Here is a 20,319-nt window from a genome sequence, read left to right as displayed (position 1 = left end):
ATGTTCAGCTTTCTAGCAGAAGCCTGAAGGTTTTGTGCCAATATTGACTGGTATTTGGAACTGTTCATAATTCCCTCTACCTTGACTAAGGCCCCAGTTACAGCTGAAGAAAAACAGCCCCAAAGCATGATGCTGCCACCACCATGCTTCACTGTGGGTATGGTGTTCTTTTGGTGATGTCCAGTGTTGTTTTTGTTGGTTATGTGTTATAGAAGACACTGGTAGTGATGAGGCAGAACTATGACTTTACTTGTGTGGCTTAAGTTACAAACACACAGAGCACATTTCAGCAGACTGTATAACAGCAGACATATTACTTCCTGAAGAGATGATAGAGAGAAGAGAAAGAAGCAGCAAGTTTTACACATACACAACTAGTAACCTTTAGCGTATAGTGCCATCTACTGGTCAAGTGATATTACCACAGAATACTGTATATAGTACATTATAGTACATGCTGTTGCATTCCCAACAGTTTTTGCACCAAACAACAGTTTCATCAGACCATAACACCTTTTCCTGCATTCTTTTGGGAGACTTCAGATGAGTTTTTGCAAAATTTATCCAGGCTTGGATGTTTTTCTTTGCAAGAAAAGGCTTCCGTCTTGCCACTCTACCCCATAGCCCAGACATATGAAGAATACAGGAGATTGTTTTCACATGTACCACACAGACAGTGCTTGCCAGATATTCCTGCAGTTCCTTTAATGTTGCTGTAGGCCTCTTAGCAGCCTCCCAGACCAGTTTTCTTCTTGTCTTTTCAGCACTTTTGGAGGGATGTCCAGTTCTTCTCAATGTCACTGTTGTGTCTTATTTTCTCCACGTGATGATGACTGACTTCTCTGTGTTCCATGGTATATCTAATGTCTTGTAAATTCTTTTGTACCCTTCTCCTGACTGATACCTCTTAACAATGAGATCCCTCTGATGCTTTGGAAGCTCTCAGCAGACCGTGGCTTTTGCTGTAGGATGCGACTAAGAAAATGTCAGCAAAGACCTACTAAAACAGCTGAACTTTATTTGTGATTAATCAGAAGCACTTTAAATGATGGCAGGTGTGTACTGACTCCTATTTAACATGATTTTGAATGTGATTGCTTAATTCTGAACACATCCCCAGTTATAAGACAGTGTGCACACTTACGCAATCACATTATTTTAGTTTTTTATGTTTACTCCCCCCCTCTCCAAAAGATTTCAGGTTGTTTTTCAATTGAGTTGTACAGTTTATAGGTCACGTTAAAGGTGGAAAAAGTTCTGAAATTATTTATCTTTGTCTCGTTTTTTTACAACACAGAAACCTGACATTTTAACAGGGGTGTGTAGACTTTTTATATCCACTGTATATTGCACTTTGAAAGTCCTGCATGCTGCATCTTTGGAGCAGTTTTTCAAAAAAGCACCAAAAAGATACCTTTCATTGTAGGTCAATGGGAATGCATCATAAGCACATTAAAAGCGCATCGGTGTAAAAGGGCCCTAGCTGCAAAAAGTACATCAAAATGCATCAGTGTGAATAGGCCCTAAATCTTCACCTTTAAATAATACCTGGTGATAATTCCATGAAGGTCCTGGTTCAAGCACTTGTTATACTGTAAGAGGACAACTGTCCCCTAATGATATTCTGGGTTGTCACCCTGTCACACACTCAGCTACTGCCACAATTGCTGATCCATGGTCCACCTCTGTTACTGCCAAAAAACCTGTCTGCCCAGAGCAATGATGTACAGCTGATGCTAGTTCGAGTGCATGTATCCAGGAAGTGAATGAAGGAGCTGCAAGAGATCAGCAGAACTGATATGAATTGTGAAAACAGTATTTTATGTAAATTATTGGTTATATAACATACACAGTGCACAATGCAAACTAGCTGTCATTTGGTTAGGGGTTAAATCTACCTTAAGAAGTCAGTTTTAGGAAGCTTACTTTAGGAAGACAGGAGATATCTAACTAATAATAAATAAAATAACTGAATATTTTTATCTCCTTTCCTTGTGAAATAAGAGTAACTAATTGTAACCCATTGAAATGTTATTACTTACAAATCATTAAAGTGGACATTAGATGGTGGTGGCCTGCTATTGAGGGTTACTCACACTGACAGAACAGCCCTCTGAAACTTGTACTTCTGAACAGCAGTACTTGGCTGATAAGCAGAGTGCCTGGGACTACATTTCCCAGGAGTGGCAGCGTGTGGGAGGGGGCATATAAATATCAAAGTCCAGGAGATTGGTGAGGGGAGTGTGGAGGGAGATTGAAGGAGAAGGAGATGTGCGGACAGCTGACATGCTGAACTGGGCCGCGGAGACAGGATTGGAGAGAGAGAGAGCGCGGAAAGAACTTACTGACCACCCAGCCAATCGGTCCACTCTGACAACAGGAGACAGAGTGGAACGCCAAGTCTAAACCAGAGGGCCTGTGGACTGTCTCCATCCATTGGGAAAGATGGATCATGGCAATCCATCAAGCCACATTGATCAGGTGAGAGAGACCCACGCATCCACTAACAAAGTGAACATTGATAGTTTGTCACCTCAGTTATCTACCTGCACATAGTTGTGAACATTACATACAGTTGCCCTAGTTTGCAGCTTGGTTATACCAGCTCCATCGTTGGAATACGTCTTTTATCATTCAAGCTAACCGCAGTGACAGATCAAGATACAGCAGTGCCAACAGAATCAACTAGTCCCTTTCCCTTTCTGCAGAGCAGGATTCTTAGTACTGTTCATCCTTTGCCTTTGTCCATAGACATTTATGCCAAATGTTGCTATTTACTTCATCAAGCTCAATTCATAGTTAGAGCTCTTAAAGGGAACCTTGCACTAATTCTTTACCATCAATCAGGGAAGTGTTAAATCTCCTCCTTTTCCTCACTATCTTTGATGTGACCACCCTAAGGAACAATCATCCACCCCTTGATGTAACTTCACATCAGTTGGGCCCCAACAGACCTGCAGAAGACATTATAAAGCTCTTAAAAGTGACAGTGCCAATTATAACTGGGAATTCTCTTTATTTCACATCTAATCCTTGTTATCTAGCTCTGAGGACCCACAGTGAGCTTACCTGTTATTGATAGTCATTCCTGCTCACTGGGGATTCAACAATCCCCTCAGGCTGGAGGCAGTGATTTTTTCTGAAAGCAGGCCTGCTAATAGTCACTGTTGCTTCATTGTGAATGTAATTACTTTTGCTTACAATTGCCAAGTGTGATCATATTTGCTGTCTATATCAGTGTTATTTTGTTATTCTTGACTCAGTTACCTCCAATTCCAATATAAACTTTAATTGGTTTATACTACTCTGTGTGTGAGTCCATTTTACAGGTTTGGTTTATCTGGGTCATCAGAGCATGGTAGTGTCAGCAGAGGTTGGGTTTTCAATAAGATGTCCAGATTGACAGGGAACCCAAAAATTACTAAGCAACCCTTAAGGGGGTAGTGCTACATAATACTCACCAAAGTATCTCACAAGCATTTGTACTTTGAGCCTGACTCGCTAAATTCTCACTCAATAATTTTAGGATTCAATTATCCAAACACATGAAACATACATTTATGTGCATTCATTTCATCTACACGATTTACATCTATATGATTTATATTAAAAACACAGCTTCAATTTATTAAAGGTGAAGGTTCTCAACTCCTTTAGTAAATTATTCAATTTGTGTCTCTGCTCAGCTGCTCCATATCAATAATGCTGACATATACACAGAAAAGTAGTAAAGTCTGCATTGTATCTTGGGAACTAAACATTTTACTTTGTTCAGACCTAGTTGCCACATACTGAGTAAGAAGAAAAATGCTAAGTTTCAAACTCCTCCACATTTTCTGGCAGGTTTTAGGACCACATAGGATGTAATTTTATTTAAAAGAGATTTTTATTGTTTTACTAATGTGGTTGATGTGCTTATGACATTATAGATTTATGTTTCGTGGAGTTCCCCTTTAAATCACATATTTAATTTAGGAAATGGGAAAAGATTCATTCTTCTCCGTAAAAGGGAGTTGCTGTGACAATAAGCACTACTTGGATTTCAAGAAAAAACGACTCCTGGAAAGTGCAATGAATCGATTGGTTTCTTGGCACAAGACATATTGTTATTGCAATAATGTATTAATTTCATGGTAGGCTGAATGCAGCTGTATGCATGTTAGCAAATTAGATTGTGAACTAATGCCCATTTAAACTGGTGTGAACATTGTACAGCTACGCAAAGGAAGGGCTGTTGAAGGAAGTATTGACATATAAACCTATGCACTTTAAATGTGTTCATCATGTACTGAATCCTAAATTGACAACCTTTTTTAATATTTCCATTAACCTTTACTTTCTAGTACATTTTCTTCTTAAAGCATAACTATAACATGTTGAAAACAGCATCAACCTTTGAAGTGACCTTGTAATGCTACGTCACTACATGCCACAGTAGTCATTTGTAGCAACCTACAGGAGAAATCAGAGCACCCAACAGGGCATCAGGTAGACAGGCTCAGAAGTGTGGGATACTATTTCATATGCATTGAATCTGAGCACTGAAAAAACAAAAATGCTATTTCACTCATTTTTTTAATATTCAAAGCAAACTCCCCCATCCATCCATGCCTCCGTGCATTGTTTTGCTGAGAAATCAAGTTGAAAAACACCACCCCCTGGCATTTATGCTTGTGTCCATCTTGAGTAAGGGCAGATGATTCATGTAAGAGTTACTTTCTGGAATCCAATTGCCCTTAGCTCAGGCATGCATGCAGGAGGGTGTGCTTAGCTAAGAAAACCCCTCCCCCTCCTGAAGACTCCTAGCATCATTTGCCTAGGCCTGCAAACTAAAGAAATGTAAAACGTTTTTTAAAACAAGTAAATATAATATGCTTTCCTATCTATTTACTAATGTTAGCAGCATAAGGATTACAAATAGTCAATGTTGATTGAGAGAGTGAAGTTCTGCTTTAAGGTAAGTGATATTTTCTTTCACAGAGTGACCATAATCTTTTTTTTAAAAAGCATTGCAGCCACATCCCTTTTGCCACATGTTCACCATTATGTCCTTTTTTCTCAAGTTCTACAATTGGAGGTATGTAATTGCCATGCAGGGCTGCTCTGTTTTCAATTATGAATGACAGCTGCTTATTATTATACAGGAGTTACTGTGATATGTAAATTAAAAATAAACAAACATACAAAAATGTTTTCCCTTATTAACTCTTAGTGAACCCTACATTTTTTTTATTAAATCCTTCATTCCACTCTTTTCTAAGTATGTTTTTTTTTTCTATTTTGCTGAATTTTTAAAAATGGTTTCTATGTAAACTTTTTCATTTTGCATTTGTTTGTGTTTTTAGCAAATGGCAACCACCTCAATTTTGATCTACTTTTTAGAGTAAAGTGCAGACAGAAGAGCTTTGCATAAAACAAATATTTTTCCTAGCCACTTGCCCTCCAGAGGATTTACCCCCCTTCCTGACCAGGCCATTTTTTGCGTTACTTTAACTGACAATTGCATGGTCATGCAATGCTGCACCCAAATTAAATTTACGTCATTTTTTTCCCCTCAAATACAGCTTTCTTTTGGTGGTATTTGCTCATCTGTACGTTTTTAAATTTTTTTGTGCTATAAAAAAAAAGACCTACAATTTTGAGAAAAAAATAATATTTTTGACTTTTTGCTATTAACCTTGCTGGCGGTATTCCCGAGTGTAGCTCGGGGTTAACTTTCAGTACCAGAAGCGGTAACCCCGAGCTACACTCGGGATTATCCTGAAGCGTTGCTCAGGGATTCCCTCCAGCACATACCTTGTCCTTCGCTCCCGCGATGTCCCCTCTGCAGCGTCCCCCACCATCTCCTCCAGTCAGTGCCAGCATCCGTATTCCGGGTTCCATTCCCTGCGAGCGTCGGGACGCATGGAACTTACGGGGGACGGAACCAGTGGGAAATTCAAAAATTTTAAAAAGTGCCATTCACTCAATACAGAAAAATCACATAGTAAAACATTACTGTATCAAAGCATTTCACATACATTTTGTCCCTAGTACTTTGACCTGTGCCCTGTATGCATATTTACTGTTCTTTCTGCCTGGAAACTTAGAAAAGACCATGGCATCCAAAAAGCGTCCCTTTAGGTCAAAAGGGGTTTTAGACCAGCTAGAGAACAACGATAGTAAATTAGAACTACTTGCAGAATTGAGTGATAATGATTTGTGGGGAAATTCGTCATCAGACACTGAAAACAATTTTGCAACTAAGCTCAGTGATGTGCAAACTTGGCGCTATATTTCAAATTTCAGTGTTTTTGGTTTGATTACATTATTGAATTAAATTTATTTTTATTTGTTGTGATCATTTATTATATTATAATTTATGATTTTGTGTTTCAAATTTTATCTTGTTCGGAAAGATTTCAGTGAGTTATTCCTAAGAATTACCGTATATACTCGAGTATAAGCCGAGTTTTTCAGCACATTTTTTGTGCTGAAAAACGGCCCCCTCGGCTTATACTCGAGTCAACGTCTGCAGGGGGGGTGCGAGGCTCCATCAAGGGGGGGCGCATACAGGGGTGGGCAGAGGGCTGCTGTCTCTTACCTGGCTCCCACGATGATCCATCCAGGAAGCGCTGCTCCTTCCGTCACTCCGGCCACTCCCTCACTCCTGCCGCTCGGCTCCGCCTCCTCACCGGTGATTGGCCGCCAGAACTGTAGCTCAGGAAAGGTACACAGGCGGCCAATCACGGGCGAGGAGGCGGAGCCAAGCGGACCCGCGAAAATCGAGTGAGGGAAAAGCCGGTAAGTGTGCAGTGCAGAGGTGCTGCTGCAACCACATATGCTGGCTGCAGCAGCACCATACTGCAACAGGGGTCAGCAAGTGTCATTGGTGTCAGTGGGAGGAATAGTGCCGCATCATTGGTGTCACTGATACTAATGATGGGGCATTATTCCTCCCACTGACACCAACGATGGGGCACTATTCCTCCCACTGACACCAATGATGGGGCACTATTCCTCCCACTGATACTAATGATGGGGCATTATTCCTCCCACTGACACCAACGATGGGGCACTATTCCTCCTAGTGATACCAATGATGGGGCACTATTCCTCCCACTGACACCAATGATGGGACACTATTTCTCCTACTGACACCAATGATGGGGCTTTATTCCTCCCACTGATACCAATGATGGGCACTATTCCTCCCACTGACACCAATGATGGGGCACTATTCCTCCCACTGATACCCTCGGCTTATACTCGAGTCAATAGTTTTTCCCAGTTTTTTGTGGTAAAATTAGGTACCTCGGCTTATATTCGGGTCGGCTTATACTCGAGTATATACGGTACAGGCCTACAATAAAAAAACAACATATTTCCATGCAAAAAAATGTACTGCTTTGAGCACAGAAATGCTGACATAATCATACTGCTAGGGAGGCTAAACATGTCCAGTAACAAAAATTAACAAAAATCAAATTTCGTCATAAATTTAGACCAAAATGTATTCTGCTACATGTCTTTGCTAAAAAAAAAATCCCAATACATGTAAATTATTTGGTTTATGTGAAAGTTATAGTGTTTACAAATGGTGGTATAAATACTGGGATTTTTTATTTTTACTAGTAATGGCGGTGATCAGCGACTTATAGCGGCACTGTGGGACTGTGGCAGGCTTTTTGACACTGGGGGGAACTAACTTGGTGTCACTGACATCCTCAGTGACACCAATACAGTGATCAATGCTAATAAAAAGCACTGACACTGTACTAATGGCACTGGACAGGAAAGGGTTAACATATGGGGCCATCAAAGGGTTAATTGTGTGCTGTGTGCCATTTTACTGTGTGCTGTGTGTGTGTGCTTCACTGTAAGCAAACTGCTATGCATGGCTCTGCTATGCAAAGATATGCATAGCAGTGTGCAGGAGCTGACAGTGGAGAGAACTATATTGTTTACTTACAGTTTTCTCCCTCTGTCGCTAATCTTGTTCGATCACCGGGCGCCGATGAGTAATCACCGACCAAGAAAAACGAGTAATCAGTCAGCCAAGAAAAAAAAAACAACAACAATAAAAAAATCAAGCTTCACCCACTAACAATTTGCAATATAAATATACAACATTTGTAAATACGGTATGTGGAAGCTGCACTGCCTCATCAAGACCCCGTTGTACTGTATTCTTTGAGAGCCCCCATTTATATAGAAAGACCTTACTGGGTTTCCGTTTTAGAATTACTTGTATTGGCGTATTTTATTAATTGCCTATGTTGGAAAAAATTATGGCAATATGATTAGCCTGCCCCATTTAATGAAATAAATTATGTAGTCTTTTTATCCTATTTTTAGTGGGGTAGATCACTTTTAAAACTGTAAAATAAATTGGGAAAACATTCACAGGGAGAGTTTTTGCATCCCCCAGTGTCTCTGCTTTAAATGCGCAGGAAGAGCCCATCCCAGTTGTCACAATGGCAGACCATAACTGTATCAGGCTGTGATTTATAGACAGTCCTGTGTCAGTTCCAGGCCAGCTGGAGTAGCACAGCTGTGCATGCACATATGTTATGTGGGGTGGAGCTGCCCATCCTCTGATTTTCTTGCTTCTGGAATGGATATTTCCTGCAGTCTAAAAACCAAGAATGGACCTAAGATAATCTTGTAAAGGTGGACCTCTTCAGGAAAATGCTAGAATTCTCCCCATCAATGGGTTAATCCTTATGTTTAGTGACCCAAGTTATTTCACTTATTATTATTATTGTGGGGAGAACAAATGCTGCCATTTGTAACTTGATCATCTCACCTCAGGACATAAAACAGGCTTACCCCATCCCCAGCAAAATACCTAATTTTCTTTTGCTATTAACTGCTGTATTTAGCACCAGGAGCCAGGAATGTCACAAAAGAATTCATAGCCCTGTGTGAGCAACCTCACCAACAACTTGTTGTTCACATAGGGCTGTGCTTGTGGTTATAGCTGAAGACCAAAGTACAGAAGAAAATTATGTGTATGCCGCTAGGGAAGACAGCATTATAGTGAACCTGTTGACTTGTGTAGCCTTATTTTTTTTTTTGGGGGGGGGCTGCGGGACCTTATGAGAAATAACCCTCAACACAATTGATATTGCACAAAACCTGTAAGTAAATAAGAGATCCAGAGCCTTTTCCAAGTGGAAGAGTGGGTTTGATAATAAAGTTGGCAGTGCCTCCACCCAATACAGGGCATCTGTGAAGAGAGGAATTCCCTTCCTAAGAAAAAATTAATAATAACACATACATCCAATATACAAGCAAGTAATATCAGCAAAGGGCCCAACAGACGTCCAGGTGGAATTGTGCACACATACCCAGTTATATATACCGTAGTTATTAATAAAGATCTCTTCTCTTCAAAGGAAGTAACTGTCTATAACCAACTAACTCTGTGGTAATTAACATGTAACAGCTATTTACAAATACACACAATAGAGGACAGCAGATCCTTACATTTGTCTTGCATGGGTAAAGAACAGATTGAATTTAAACTGTGTAACAAAAAAATGGCATTTTTACAAAAACAGTGTATATTTTTCAGAAAGGTGCAGAGAAATGTGAGCAACATACAATTTCCCACAATTCATCCAAAAAATGTGGAGCAGTCATTTTTGCTATATATTTTTTTCTGTTTGTTGTGATTACAGAGATATAAAACAAGTGCATGTTCTTTATATTTTGTGTTTATTAACAGTTCTCATAATAAGCATGCATAATTCACGTGCAAAGTGTATTAATATTATCAGTTAAATTGTATGTGAAACCTTGTAAAGCAGCCCATTCAGTTTACCATAGAAAAAAGGCAAACATTTTTGTATAGGTTTAAAATAATATAAACACTTTTTTTTTCCTTTTTCTAAAGGTGATCACATAATCTCTGTACTCAGCTGCATAAGGGGCTTTGAGAGGTAGGGTAGAGAAACAGAAATACACTGATCTTCCCAGTGAATGGCTGTGCAGGGGGGCATGTCAGCACAAGTCTTGGCCATTGGAGAACAGGCAGGTTGTGCACCCAGCACAGCCAAAAAACTGAAAACACTGGGATGGTCTTTCATGCCTAGGGTGTTCAGTTTGAAATAGAAAAGCCTTGATTTGTTTTCTCAGGTTGTGGTCTTTATAATGTGATACCATGACCAAATTCCATAGAATGTAGACCCCATGGATTATTGCCTACATGACTCACCAATTTCAAATAGACATCTACCCTTTGTCCCCCCCCCACAACTCTCTTTTTCTGTAGTCATTTCATTCCTGGTAGACACTTTTTTCCCATTGTGTATTTTGGTACCCCTAGACTCTTTACCTGGATGATGTTGTACTACAGTCCTCATTAGCACTGAAGTTCTTATGCATATAATATGACACGTTTACACTTGTAATTCTTTTATTTGACATACACTTTTTGAACCAATGCCTGTCTTGGAAAGACTTGGAACATTTTGTTGCTTTGTTTTTCTTTCCAATAAAACTCATTGAAAAAATAAATAAATATAAGGCTGACTGTCAAAGAAACATTTACCTTGGTACTGTAGTTCATCTGTAAAAAAAGTTTTATATTTTTTATTAAAAAATCTACTTGGTAGTACAGTTGCTTTAAATTCATGACTTCAAATCCAGGGCTTATCCATGTATCAGTAAAAGAATGGGACAAATAACATAAATGAAGGTATGAAAAACTACTTTGTCATTTCTATAAAACACTGTTTATTCTATTAATATCACAGAGTAGGTGGGTTCTTTAGAACAGTGATTATTGTGAATACATTGTTGAGAGGTTAGACAGCAACAGTGACCGTTTCCAGACATTGCTAAGTGAATTAGGGAATTAAGCTCCTGGTAGCTAGTGTTGGCTTGATACATGTCGATACAAAGACTGATAACCGAATATCATCTGGTCCTTATTAATCCGTTTCAGAAAACCATATTAATTAGGTCAAAGAGAAATACTCACTTTTACTTTAACTCCATGTCTAAAGTTAACATTTTGTTGATGCCAAGGCTAATTAGTTAGCATAGGTGCTAATTTATAAAACCGGGACCATGGGAAAATACAGCAGTTTGTTTACATCAGGGAATAAAATCAAAGATTCTGTTTGGCAGTGGTTCCTTAGGATCAGAGTTCACAAATTAGCCTTACAAATACAATAAAACAAACAATGATATTGGGTAAGACTAAATTATACAGTGAGTGCAAAAAGTTATTTTTTTAATGAAGATTATAGGTATGACATGAGTGCTCATTTTTCATAAAAACAAATAAAAATACACAAAAAAAATGAATGTGAAAGGCCAACAGATGTGTTCCCTGTCTAGACTCTCTATGATTTCCTATCACTGATAATTACATGTTGTAACAAAACAAACAAATAATTTTCTATGCTAACATGTATATTAAATTCAAAAATTGTTTCCCAAATGACAAAATATACACAGTTGTTTCACATCTACTCTTGGGCTAGACACCTGGAAATAGCGAGAGAGTACATATGAGAAGATGCTGAACTTTTAATTAATTGGAAAGGGTCCAAAGATTGAGCTCCCAGGAGAAATGTAAGATATTTCCATAAACTCTGCTTGATCTGCTTCTTCAGATGTGAATCGGACACTTCTGTTACTTACGGCTCACTTTATCATCCTTAGTGGTGGTCTAATTTTTGCAGCTATTTGGAAGAACTCTCCAAGGATGACCTTACACATGTGCTAGTTTGGTTTTTACATGACCCCATGCTAACCCTTGAACTTCAAAGAAGATGAGGATGAAAAATATTCTTATTTATTTGCTCCATTTCTTTTTCTCACCCTTTGTATATTTTAGGTTCTATTTCTCTTACATTCTTCCATCTTATTCTTTCGTTATTTAGCACATTTGCTCATATTTTCTTTTTGCCAAAATTGCAAGATGTGTAGCTTCAGTTAGTAGATCAATTAAAGAAGACCTCCAGTTTCATCAAAAGTAAAAGGCCCTATCCTACAAGCCCTTGCACCCCCCCCCTCCACACCTACTGTATACATTTCCAATGCATACCTTTGACTCACTGGCCCTGCTCTTTGATGCTGCTCGGTAACTGAGGTTATATATCATCGACCCTGCCAGTGCTGTGATTCCAATATGCTGAATAAGGGCTTGAGACTAGATATTCCTTTAATGTTCCTGCGTTTGCATGTCCTCATTTTTCCCCTGTTTTCTTTTCCCTGGGATGACTTACGTCTGATTCTTTGCCTATGTATTGCTATGTATCTTTTTGTTCGCTGTATGTGTATTACCTCCTATTGTATTTTCGACTGATACCTTGTATTACCTGTACCTATTGTATGCTCTGAGTTTATTAATAAACTTTATGGAAAAAAAAAGAAAAAAAAAAAAAGAAGACCTCCAGGTTTTTCATACAGGTGATATGAAGAAAGTATAAGGGATTATAATAAGCGCCACAGAATATCACATAAAATGAAAGTGCAGCTGACAGTCCAATACCCCTCTGGACAAAAAGTCTTTGTGTGTAAACAACAGCGCACAACTTCGTACTCCAGTCCTCCTGTCTTCGCACCAGAATCTCTTACACCCAATTGTACTGTATGCCATGGAATATTTCTCTCTCCTTTGATTTTCCAGTAGAGTGATCCAAATCTCCAAAGAAAAAACTAATATAGTGTAGTATTTCTTATGCAGATGTGCTATATATATATATATATATATATATATATATATATATATATATACATACCTGTGCACCAATATAATATTATCCAAAAAGTGTCCATTACTTATCCTCTATATACTCTTACCCACTTAGGGTGTCATATGTGCATTTCACTCCTTTCCTGTGAATAACATCCAAAAATACAAGTGACCATGCTCCATCCACCACTTCTGTATGAAACAAATCCAATGTGCTCAATCCTTCCCCTTCAGGCATGCACCTTACCCTGCATGTCTTGTAAATAGCCTTTCCAAAATATATAATCAACGTGCTCAGTTTCCTCACCGATTCTTCATACACTCCCATAGTGCAGCAGTATTGAAAGATCAAATTTAATGAATAAAATTGCGCTTACATGAATCAGAGGTATATATCATAGGCAATTGCCTATGAGGAAGTTGATTGAATGACGAAATGCATCAGCCGGATGTGACAGCAGACACAACCGGAAGTACCATGGCGGCCATCTTTGAATCGGTTGTAATATTCTGTTTATACCTCTGATTCACGTAAGCGCAATTTTAATCATTAAATTTGATCTTTCAAAACTGCTGCAATATGGGAGTGTATGTTTATCTTTTATGAATAATGAGGACATATGAAGAACAGGGGAGGAAACGGAGCACATTAATTATATATTATGGAAAGGCTATTTACAAGACATGCAGGGTAAGGTGCATGCCTGAAGGGGAAGGATTGAGCACGTTGGATTTGTTTCATACAGAAGTGGTGGATGGAGCATGGTCACATGTATTTTTGGATGTTATTCACAGGAAAGGAGTGAAATGCACATTTGACACCCTAAGAGTGTAAGAGTATTTAGAGGATAAGTAGTGCAAACTTTTTGGATAATATTATATTGATGCACAGGTGTATATATATACAGTATATATATATATATATATATATATATATATATATATATAGCACATCTGCATAAGAAATACTACACTATATTAGTTTTTTTCTTTGGAGATTTGGATCACTCTATTGGAAGATCAAAGGAAAGAGAAATATTCCATGGCATACAGCACATCTGGGTTTAAGAGATTATGGTGAGATGACAGGAGGATTGAAGTACAAAGTTGTGTGCTGTTGTTTACACACAATGAAGAAAGTATAATTTACATATAAACATGTTTTCTCTACAGCTTTAGCTACATTTCTTATCTGTAATGAACTATGTCCCATGACGTGCAGGCTTCCAAATGTTGTAGAAATCTTCCCTCTAGAGCTGCCCTGTCCTCTTCCTGCTGCTTAACTTTCAGCACTGTTGAGGTTAACAACTTCAGGTCTGGGCTTAGCTGCACTAAAGATGATTTGACAGGGACACACCTTCTTCTTCCTCACCGTCAATTGAGAATAGTCCTTTCATGTTACACTGCCTGTAACATGACCTGTGAATGGGGTAGAGAATTCTATGACTTATCCGACTCTCCCCCATTCACAGGTCATGTTACAGGCAGTGTAATAATTGACACTGAAAGAACGTTTCTCAGTGGAGGCGAGGACAGGAGGGGGCATGTCCCCATCAGACCATCTTAAGTGCAGCTGAGCCTGGAGACGCAAAACTGTTAACCCCCATAAATCTGCACGTTCAGCAGCAGGAAGAGGAAAGGACAGTCCTTCAGTGAATATTTTTAAACAGCCTGCACATCATGGGACATACTTCATTATAGGTACTGTAAGTAATGCAACTAAAGCTGAGGAGAAAAACATTTCTTTTGACTAAACTTCAGCTTTAAAGTGAAGGCATCTTTTGATGCATGCAAGTGCCTGTGTTTATATTCAAATCAATTCCTGTATACCTTGGGGGAAGATGCCCTACTGAAATTAATGGCCTGACAAATTATTCTGACATGCAGAATTCACTGCCATGAAAAACAATAATGTACTTGCAAGAAGCAGCTGTAGCTGCAAGTATTTTTTTGAAGCAAAGCAGGAGACACACCGACACCCCCATCACTTCAGATTTGGTAAAGTTGATCTTTAGATTGGATAGGGCTCCATAGAGATCGAATTCATGAAAGAAGTTAGGGAAGTAGATCGACGGACTGGTCACAGAAAATAGCATATCATCAGCATATGCCTATACTTTGTATTGAGATCCTCCTATACAAACACCTGTAATGTCTGAATTCTGATGGATCTTACATAGGAAAGGCTTGAGAGTGAGAGCAAAGAGGAGGAGAGACAGAGGATACCCCTGTGATGGGGAAGGAGTCAGAAAGAATGTTCAAACTAACCTGTGCTGTTGGCAAAGAATATATGTTAGAGATCCAATGCATCATGTTGTCTCCTAATCCAATGTGATGGAGGACTGTGGAGATAAACTGCTAGTTTACCTAGTAAAATGCTTTTTCCGTGTCCATACCTAGAAACACACATGGAGTACTAGTCTGGTTGGCAACATAAATGAGATTCAAAACCTTTATTGTGTTGTCATGAGCTTCAAGGGTTGGTATAAAACCTACTTTGTTCCAAATTAGTCAACAGTGGTAGGTGTTTCTGAAGGCAGATGGACAGAATTTTAGTAAACGGATTTAGGTTGACATTCAACAAAGACATCAGTCTATAGCTACCACAGGATGAAGGGTCCTTGCCGTCCATAGGTATGACTGATATATGTCAAAAAACAACAGAGAAGTACACAGTACAAACAAATGGCAACTACCCCAATCTATACCTGGCCTTTGCAGCAAGGAACACATGGAAGAGCAACGCATTTCAAACAACAACAGAGAAAAATTCCCAGCTCAGCTTACCAACCAACCTGCAACCAACCAAGATGCCCATCTAAGAGTTGAAAGTAAAAACAGGGGTTTACTTTGTACACATTTGCAAATACATGCGTAAGCTGCAGAGCCTCTTTACGGCACCCCAATACTCTGCAGTTCCTAACTATAAATTTTGAGAGCCTTCATAGTAAAAGCACATGTATAATAATGGATAGACTGAGGGCAGGTGAGCTTGGAGGGAGCCCACCCCTACTTAAAGGCACAGGGGCTCATGGACACCTAGCATATAGCACAATGGCAGCCAAGGTGTCAAGTGCATCCCCTCACCAGTGCAAACAAATGGCAACTGCCCCAATCTATAACTGGCCTTTACAGCAATAAGCACATGGAAGGGTGATGCATATCAAACAACAACAGAGAGCGAAGGGATGGCTCCACCATCTTGACCCTGAGACTAGGCCTCTGAGATCTTGGGTAAAAATGGTGTATCTTGGCAGGAGCAAGAGGACCGAGATAGTTTATGTATGGTCTTTGTTTTGTGCTTCTTGGCTGAAAGCAAGTTGAAGAAGGAGGCAAGGAAGGCACAAAAAGCTTCAGAGATGTTGGGAGCTCCAAGAAGACATGTCTCTGCTCAGCCATGTCAAAGCCACATCCCCGTTAAAACTTAGGGGTGTTAATTTTTAAAGTGTAGCCTTTGACTATGAGAACACATGCACATCCTGCAGCTCATCCAGTTGTCTCTGTATTACAAAGTCTTCCTCTGATTGAATTCTGAACATCTAACTTAAACCCTAAAATAAATCAATGAAAGCCTACGCATACCCATAAATTGAATATTTCAGCCAAAACTTCCTTTTTTGTTTTTTGTTTTTTATTAGAGTGGGTTAGTGTTATAATCTCCTTCAGGTTTTACAGCTGTCTATGTCCCCATTGTGTAAATATATCTCCACTTTCTGTTCTCTCTGACACCATAAACCAAAATGTTCCTGCAAGGCATATGCAAAAAGCCAAACATATTGTAACATCAACTCTGTGCTTAAAATGTTCCATTAAAAATTGATTATCTCTCTAGAAAATTACTTGTGTAAATATGCCAAAGATTATTAGCGGAGTTGTTTTACAAATAGATATACAGTATGCAAACTATTATTTAACTTTGCTTTCATGCCGAATCGTCCAAAACCTATTTTGTGGGTGACCTTTCGACACCACCCTGCTCATCAAAAGTCAATTATAAATCAACATTTGTTGAAAGAGCTGAACAGAGAATTCTCATTCGAACATTTGGGTCTTCTGATAGCCACAGATGCTGACTGTCAGAATATAATAGCTGGCACTGCAGATTTATCTATCAATGATGTTTAAAGTGGATGGGCAGGGCTGGTGCAAGGATTTTTGTATACATAGGTGAAGGTGCATTTTGCCGCCCCTCCCCCCAAAACAACCATCCCCCCACCACCTCTCTCCCATCCACAATGTAACTCCCACCCCCATATAGCATACACTTCTTTATTTGCGCTCCATTAAGCTATTCTGGTTCTAAGAGTGGTTGTTTAAAGTGATTATAAAGTCTAAACATTTTTTTACCTTAATGCTTTTCTTACATTAAGGTAAAAAATGTTTAGGCTTCTGAATCCCCCCCCCCCCTTTTACCTACCTGAGCCCTCAGTACTCTGCCCATATGCAGACCTTCTCTCCCCTCACTACCTGGCTTTTTCAAAATGAATTTGCTGTCGTGCATGCGCAAACACAGGCCGCAATCCCGCAACAGTGTGATTCAGGCCTAAAAGAAGACTTTCATTAAATAGTCAAGGATTTCTTAGCAACCAGCAACTGTTGAGACAATGAACACTGTGGTGAGTGTAGTATATAATGTATGATATTGTATATATAATTTAGGATTTTGTAAGGCAGAATGAGGGGATTAAGACTGCAGTCAGTGTCAGGTGAAGAAATACATAAAACACAAATGCTCCTGCGCTTGGGGTTGGACTCGATGCAGGCCAGAACCACATAAGGAATGTCCTGGAACATGCACACCCTGCTGCCCTCAAATGGACCGGGGAAATCCAAATATACTGAATGAGGAAAGAAAAAACAGAGGGCGCACATGAAGAAATACATAACACAGAGTGCAGAGGTCATATACCGGGCTCTATGTCCTCCATATACCAGATTGTATACACTCACCTATAGGCCAGACTGTATGCCCCCATATACCAGGCTCTATACCCCATACCAAACTGTATATCCCCCATATACCAGGCTCTATGCCCCAACCCCCAATTACCAGACTGTAAACTCCCATATACTAGTCTCTATGCCCCATCCCTAGTTACCAGGCTGTATGCCAGATTGTATATGCCCCATATACCAGACTCTATGCAACCCCCCATATACCAGACTGTATATCCCCCTATACACCAGGCAGCATTTCCCCCCATTAACCAGGAAGAATTCCCCCCCCCCCTCCATTAACCAGGGCAGCATTCCCCCATACACTAGGCAGCATGCTCCCTGTATGGAGCAGTGGAGGACACTCACCCTGTCTCAGGGCTGATTAAGGGCGCCATTAGTCAGATGCAGTCTCCAGCGGCTCTCCATGCAGTGCAGATCCTGGGAGTTGGGCAGGGCTGGCACACACAGAAAAGAACAAAACAGGGCGCACTCTTCTCATGCATTACTGTGGTAATATGAAATTTATTATAAAAATACAAATGCATACTCACAAGCCACTAAAGTCATAAAAACAGAGACAAGGAGTCAAAGGACGCCAGTTATGGACAGCATAGGTCCTCGGGTAAAGTGATAATGCGTTTCGGGAGTCGAACTCCCTTCCTCAAAGCAATAGACCTGGCACACACACAGGACGGGACGGTGAACCTTGAGGATCTCACTATACTATATCGGATACACACATGCTGAGAATCGAAATACAGAAAAGGAGCAAGAGATGCAGGGCAGGTACATAGTTTGCCTGCACTACCAGACTAACTAGTGGAGCCAAGATTCATGGTAGGACCGTATCCAGGACGGTTTGGAGGTATGGAATCAACAGCAAGTGACTGCAGATTCTGAATTTACTGCCCCCTCCCCATCTTGGTACCCTCAGGCAGCTAGCTAAGCCACCTATGCTAGCCTTGTGGATGGGGGATTCAAGTGAATATTCTCATTCAGCTCTTAGGATGGAATGAAAGAAATCTTAACATGTATGGCCAGCTTAGTATGTTAGATCTTCTGCTATTTTACTAATCACAAAATACCTCTTACTGAACTGTATTTAGCATGAAGAGCAGAGAAATAAAGTGAGGGAAATGTGACATGTGTACCGCTGTCATCACAAACTGTCATTTTTAAGAGAAACATAGAGTGACAAGGCCACTGTGCAATGTTCTATTGGATTCTGTCTCTGAAGGCTGACAAATTATACAAGCGATTCATTGATAGTTATCTGGTGCATATCCCATGCTTGGCTTGTGTGTTAGGTGGCACAAACCATGGCAGTACATACCAGCCAGCACCACAGATTGAATAATTAAATTTTTGCTAGCGTGTGGTATAATTGATCCATTTTTAGTTCCTTTTTAATAATCCATGTAATGTGTTGTAGTATCACAAGAAATTATTGCAAACATTAGGCAGGCAGATGATAATGAATGCAGGACAGATGAAACTGAAGTGAAAAAGTAGTAACTGTAAGTTGTGAGCTCCTACCACAAGGATTGGACAACCCTTTCCAAGTAGAAGCTACAATAAAAACACTTAATAAAGTTTCAAAACGTTAACCCTTTCACTGTCAGAGCCATTTTTGTGTTTTTTTCACACATGTTTAAAAAATCATTTTAGGCCGGAATATTTTCTGAAAACAGACACCCTAGAGAATAAAATAGTGGTACTTCCAATGATTTTACTGTAAAGGTCTAGGAAATGCAAAATTTCAGTAAAAAACACACTAAAGTTAATTTTAGGGTACAGAAACGCAATAATTTAGCAAATTTGTTTGTAAAATATAAAAGACAAGGTTGCATTAAGTAAATAGTCACCATTTCACGGGTGCACACAAATTTAAGGTTTGACATGCTGGGTATCTTACTTCACTACCCTATATATTTTCTGTAGCTGACGCTTTAAAGGTCATCAGTTTAGCATTACAGACAAGGTCTGGGACTAGAATTATTTCTCTAACTTTTTTTCTTATTTAACTTACTTTTTTTCATCCTATAGGGGGCAAATGTGATGTGATGATTTTTTGGTGACAGGTTCTCTTTAATGAGACATCAGGGTCCCCTGTGTCTCCTCTGGGCATCAGTGTTCACTGAATGTAATTTAATGTAGATCGCATTGCAATACATTCTTTCATTTATTTCCACGCGTGGGTGGGGGGGCAGTTGCGCCGTTACTGGGGGTGTGTGAAAGCAATCAGGTGTTTCCACCTGACAGGCAGGAGTCTGCTTGCTTGTTAGATTTACACACAATCCAGGAGGCTGCAGCCACTAGGAATGTTTGTAAAACCCTCCACTGTCAGGTCTGTACAACACATGGACCTGGCAGCGAAAGGGTTAATACACGTTGTTGTCTTGCACCTTAAACGTTTTCTCGTACATGTTCATGTTGTTGAGCCAAACCTTTCAACTATCTACAAGCATAATTTGCACGCTGACAGTGAGGCATGTAGGCAGATAGGAGTCTGAAAACACCAGAGATATTTATATCACATTTTTTACAGCTTGAATTCAGTAAAATATTACATTTTACATTCCTGTCTCACAGAATTATACATATTGAGTAGTTATATACAGTAACATGTGGAGAAATGTGCACATTTACATATTAAGTCATGTTTCTTTTTTAGATATATTTATATT

Source organism: Staurois parvus, unplaced genomic scaffold, assembly GCF_062004578.1.
Source record: "Staurois parvus isolate SC_StPar_1 unplaced genomic scaffold, SC_StPar_1.0 ptg000131l, whole genome shotgun sequence".
NCBI lineage: Eukaryota > Metazoa > Chordata > Amphibia > Anura > Ranidae > Staurois > Staurois parvus.
Note: the sequence above shows the minus strand (reverse complement) of the source record.